Here is a 5,531-nt window from a genome sequence, read left to right on the forward strand (position 1 = left end):
TGTGAGGTTGATGAGTGTCTTAAGGTAGTGGTGCTGACGATTGTGATTCTTGTGTAAGCGTGGGGGGGGGGTGCAGGAGTATGTGTGTCTGTGGTGTGGAGGGGTGTTGTGGAAGTGTTTCTTCTTTTGCGTTTTTTCTTTGCGACTTCCCTCCATTCGAGGTCGGTCGCGTCTGTGATGTTTTCTGTGATAGTTTGTGTATCCTTGGTTGTGATATCACTGGAGGGATTTTGGTTTGTCGTTCTCGTCACTCCCTTGGTTGGGTCGTTGGTCTTTGCTTCCAGGGGTTGAGCCTGTTGGGTGTTTTGTGGAATCAAGTTTGTTAGGCACGGCCTTGGTTTGGCCATTCACGGTTGAGGTTTCAGGCTGTGTGTGATCGTTAGGTGGATAGGGGACTCATTGCTGATGATTCCTGTGGGCAGGAGGCCCTGATGTGGCTCTTCTGCCCATATTTATAGCATCCGGGTCTACATCCCTCCACCATGACGCGTAGCGTTGTTTCATCTGACAATTTGATTAAATCTGGTATATCTTCAAGGTCATTTTGCATTGCTCGGATTAGAATTTCCAAGCCTTGGCGTCACCAGTTTTGTTGATGTAGCTTAATGACTTGCAATATTGATATTTAGTTTTCCAAGTCCAACAGGACAGCCGCCACCAGCCACACTACATCAATCTCCGGTGAGACTGCCCCTATTTTTATCTATGAGGTTTTTTTGCCCAAGTATGTGGGTAGTAGTTCTGTATGCCCAAGTATGTGGGTAGTAGTGTCTTTTTTTACTTCTTCTTCGGACGCAAATCTAATCTCCACAGTGCCGTATTTTTTTCCCCTCTCACCACATAAGTTGTACTGCCCCATTGTAAACATTTCTCTATGCTTTCTTTCGATGCGTGTTCAATTTTCCAATTTTTTTTTTTTTTTAAGTGTCTTGTACATAATAGTTTTTCTTTTTGTCATATGCATGATTTCGCCGGGTGGTATTAGATGCACGTCGGTACCTTCACGTTTTAAAAACTTTTGTATTTTTCAAGGTCTGTTGGGTTAATGCTTATAGCCTCATGGCTCACAGTTGCTATAGGCGCAAAAGTGGATTAGGGTGTCCTTGGTAGAATTCGTCATCTTGTCCTGGGTAACTGCGTTGTTCTCCTCCTCCTGTTCGCAGCAGGGAAGGGCAGGGAACATTTCAGGGTACAATTCATTAAGCAGGTTGTCGTGTGCTTCGACGTTGGGGGCGTTATCTTCGCCGTTGGTAGAAGCTATGATACAGAAATTAACAGTGTAAACAATTTACACTAGAAAAAGGTACAATTTGCCTCTTAAAAAGGGGGAGGAATTACTGGGTACGATACTATCCCTGCTAGGCAGGTTCAGAGTCACAGATGCACAAAATTCGAAAAAGGAAATAGCAACACTTACAAGCAGAAAAAAACACGTCTGTTCAGCAGAAATTGGCGAACACTCATGTGTCGTCTAACGATGGGATAGTCCATGATATATACATATATATAGTCTATCTTTTTTACTCTTTACCCTCTTTCTCTTTTTCTTCCTTTCTAGTGCTTCAGGATAAAAAGCTGTCGAGTGAGTTTTACTTCCAAAAGTGCAACAGCTTGACTTTATGCCCTGCACCACCATTCGTATTGCTTTTGATTCTTCACCCATGACAAAACACAGCTCAAGAATGACTTTACTCGTGCTGATCTCTCCCAACCACTAGCTATTTCTTATGATTTCTCATGATATCTGCATATTGTGCTACAAAATGGAAACAAAGCAGTTGTCATTGTCACTTCCAATGTCTCTAATTTCCCCCTTGTATTGTGCTGGCCCATGGTTAAAGGTTTGAGCGTATGAGCATGTGTGTGGTGTACTAAACCGGTCTAGTGCCTTACTTCACTCCACTTCGCCTCGCCCTGGGTGTTTAAAGATAAACAGATACTACTGTTTATTTTACTACAATTGATAAAAATAACTTTCCATACAACGGCTAGGGCATCATTGCAACTGTTCTTTTGAGGTTGTATGAAAGCTTCCTTCATTTTTCACAGTACGGAAATATGTTCGCCTTCTTCTTGCTCAGGCAAGAAATCACTGTAGCTCGAAACACACTTTCTCTCATATTTTTTTTAATCAGTTTATAACTAAGCATTTTTTGCAACACTTCACAATAGAAAACTCAAAGTATTACTGTTTTCAACTAGTTCAGTATTTTCCATTTGTAATACTTTATCTGTTTTCCGTTTTTATGTTTCTTTCCTGTTCGATTTTTTTTTTATCTGTTAATATATTGATATTTGTTTCTGTCTAAAGAGCGTATCTGTTTATAATTGAATCACCACCTGTCAAGTGAATATCTCTTCCGCCCTTCCTATAAGATAAAGCCATGCTGAAATATGAGTAAGCGAAATGTTTATAAAATATTAAACGTAAAATGTGCGAAGACAAACCGGTTTCCACCCGAAGATATGCAAAGTGAAACGCTTCGTTTCCACCCCGAATGACAAATTCGAGAGAAGCAATAGGATTTGGGGCAGGGATTTGGGGGCGCCCGATTACACATTGGGAAAATGCAGAATTGATCAAAACAGTTAAGACGAAATTGGGCAATACAGATAACCAAAAGCAATGTAACAAGAGGCAATACCCGGGAAGAGGAGATGACTTCTATCGGGAAAATTATCCAAAAGATTTTTTTTTCTTTTCATTAAATGCAAGTGTAATACATTTATTTCTTCTACAGAGCCAGTTCTAAGATCACCGTTCAACCAAAAGCACAAATATTATAACAACAAACAACAACAACAACAACAAGAATTATTTTTGTGGTGGGGCAGATCAAGGAAAGAATTCGTGCAAAGTCAGCCGAGATAAAACCTTATGTTCAGAAAGCAACTCAGTTTGAGTATATACTTTTAAAATCAATTCGGGCACGGTTTTAGAGTAATAGAAACGTTAGCATCAAATGCTGGAGATGAAAAAGAATTCTTAGTAGGAATTCGAGGGCGGCCGATTATGCATAAGGAAAACATAGAATGGAGCAAAGCGGTTGAAATGAAATAGGTAATGTAGAGAAGCAAAAACCAATCACTAAAAGTAGGAACAATATCCTACAGCAAGTAAAGATAGAATATTGGAAAGGAGTTTTTGTAAAACATGTGAAATCTTTTCACGGCCAAACCAGAAATCCTCTAAATGTATAATAAAAGGAAATGTATCACAATGGATGGATGAGAGAAACTTTGATTATGAAAAAACCAGTGAAAGGAGCTGTAGTACAAAATTATCGCCTGTTTGTGTACTTCAGCTTGGCATGGTTTGATTTCAGAAAAGCCTACATCATGATGCCCCATTCTTGAATTGTAGAATCAGAGCTAAAAATCTCATCAATATTTTCAGTGCTAGTATCATACACTGGAACGAACTTGATGGTGAACAAAAAATCACTGGGAAATGGTAGCGTAAAATTATGTGTTTCACTCCTTCATTAGTTACTGCATAGTTCGATGACTGGGCAACAATCTAGGGAGAAAGGCACCCTTTTTAAATTCTATATTCTTCACAGATGACTTAATAATATTCGCAAAGTTAGATAAAGACGTCGATTTCTTTGTTAAAATAGTAAAGTCGGGTTGCAGTGATTTAGAAATGGAATTGCGACTTTGATCATAAAGAGAAGGAAGAAAGGCTATTTTAGAAATGCTTTCTCTGAAGTATGCATTTTACAACTTATTTTACAATGGATACAAGTATTTAGGCTTACGGAATCTTTTTGCTTATTAGCAATCAAGGCTCAGACAGATTAACATAAATACCGGAAAAATTACAAAATAGGTTAGGGATGAGCAAAAAAACGGGGGGAGAGTGGTACGAATGTCATGCGATAAATACATCAAAACTTTGATAAAAGCGCAGAATAAACATAAAATCATACAATACCCGCAGCACTTAAATCAGATATAACATTATGGTAAAATATGAAAGAGTATTTAGAGTTACTTACCCACACTCGGGTGAGAACCTACTACTTAGATCGAATCATAACAATCTACAACCCCTCACATTCATCACTTATATTCTTCCAAGGGTGAAGGTCACTAAAATCATTAAGGGTGGCTTCCTTGAGTGGAGGCGCAATGGCCCAGTGGTTAGGGCAGCGGACTCGCGGTCATAGGATCGCGGTTTCGATTCCCAGACCGGGTGTTGTGAGTGTTTATTGAGCGAAAACACCTAAAGCTCCACGAGGCTCCGGCAGGGGATGGTGGCGAACCCTGCTGTATTCTTCCACCACAACTTTCTCTCACTCTTACTTCCTGTTTCTGTTGTGCCTGTAATTCAAAGGGTCAGCCTTGTCACACTGTGTCACGCTGAATCTCCCCGAGAACTAGATTAAGGGTACACGTGTCTGTGGAGTGCTCAGCCACATGCGCACGTTAATTTCAGGCTGTTCCGTTGATCGGATCAACTGGAACCCTCGATGTCGTAAGTGACGGAGTGCCAACAACGGCTACCTTGAAATATGACACATTCTTTGGTTAAAAGTATTCTACTCGTTCATAGATTTCTCTATAGTCTTGACTAAAATTTTTTCTTCGCGGTAGTTTCCATTCCTAAATTCATGATCCATTCACATGTTGTCATCCAGCTCAAATAACAACTCTAGAAGTCCTTTATTATTGCTTCTGATAACCACGAACCTGCACGATTTCCTGTGATCATGCATTTCCGCCAGTTTCCTGAACCTTCTTTTTCTGTTTTCAACTATTTCGAGCAGACAGCCCTCGACTGCCTCTACTACCACAAATATAAGAGCTAGACTTTCCATCAGTCTCACCACTATTCCCTCGGTACCCACAACAAAACACAACTCTAGAAAATCCCCGTGGTCTTAAGAAATCAGAACATTCAAGGTCATATTGATTCTTCTCGAATGTGTCCCTCGTTACCTATACACTTAATACTATTGCGCTACAGAGTTAAGAACGAACTAGTGATCAATGACTGATTGATTAGCACCTTTGTGTTATGCTTGTCCATGTACTGAATGACTGTTTCATGTACTATGTCTACCTGACGCTGCGCTTCATCCCGAGGCCAGAAAACCGGACAAACTATTCCATAAGCGTTGTCGATTGAGAAGCTAATCGTCCAGACACCAGCTACAGCTTCCTTTATTTGATGATTCTAGGGTACAAAGAATGTTCCCTTCCCTTCGTGAGGCAGAGTACGGTTAATATTTTTCTAGCCCGCTCTTCAATAAGTCCTTCGCACAAGGTACAGAATCCTTAGCCATACTATCGTGTCACAAATCCTCACAATGAAATTTGACCTTACTCAAAATTTCCTTAATGCCGGAAAATCATTTTTTTTTTCCTGTCTTTATTTCCTCTGGTAGGAATTTTAATGCACTGTATATTTGTTAGTGAAAACTGCATTTATACTTGTGTGTTTTTTAAATATAAATCCTTCTTTTATTTTCTCTTAATAACTTTTGCTTCTCCTTCTCTCTCTCTCTCTCTCTCTCTCTCTCTCT

This window comes from Octopus bimaculoides, chromosome 9, assembly GCF_001194135.2.
Source record: "Octopus bimaculoides isolate UCB-OBI-ISO-001 chromosome 9, ASM119413v2, whole genome shotgun sequence".
NCBI classification, from domain to species: domain Eukaryota; kingdom Metazoa; phylum Mollusca; class Cephalopoda; order Octopoda; family Octopodidae; genus Octopus; species Octopus bimaculoides.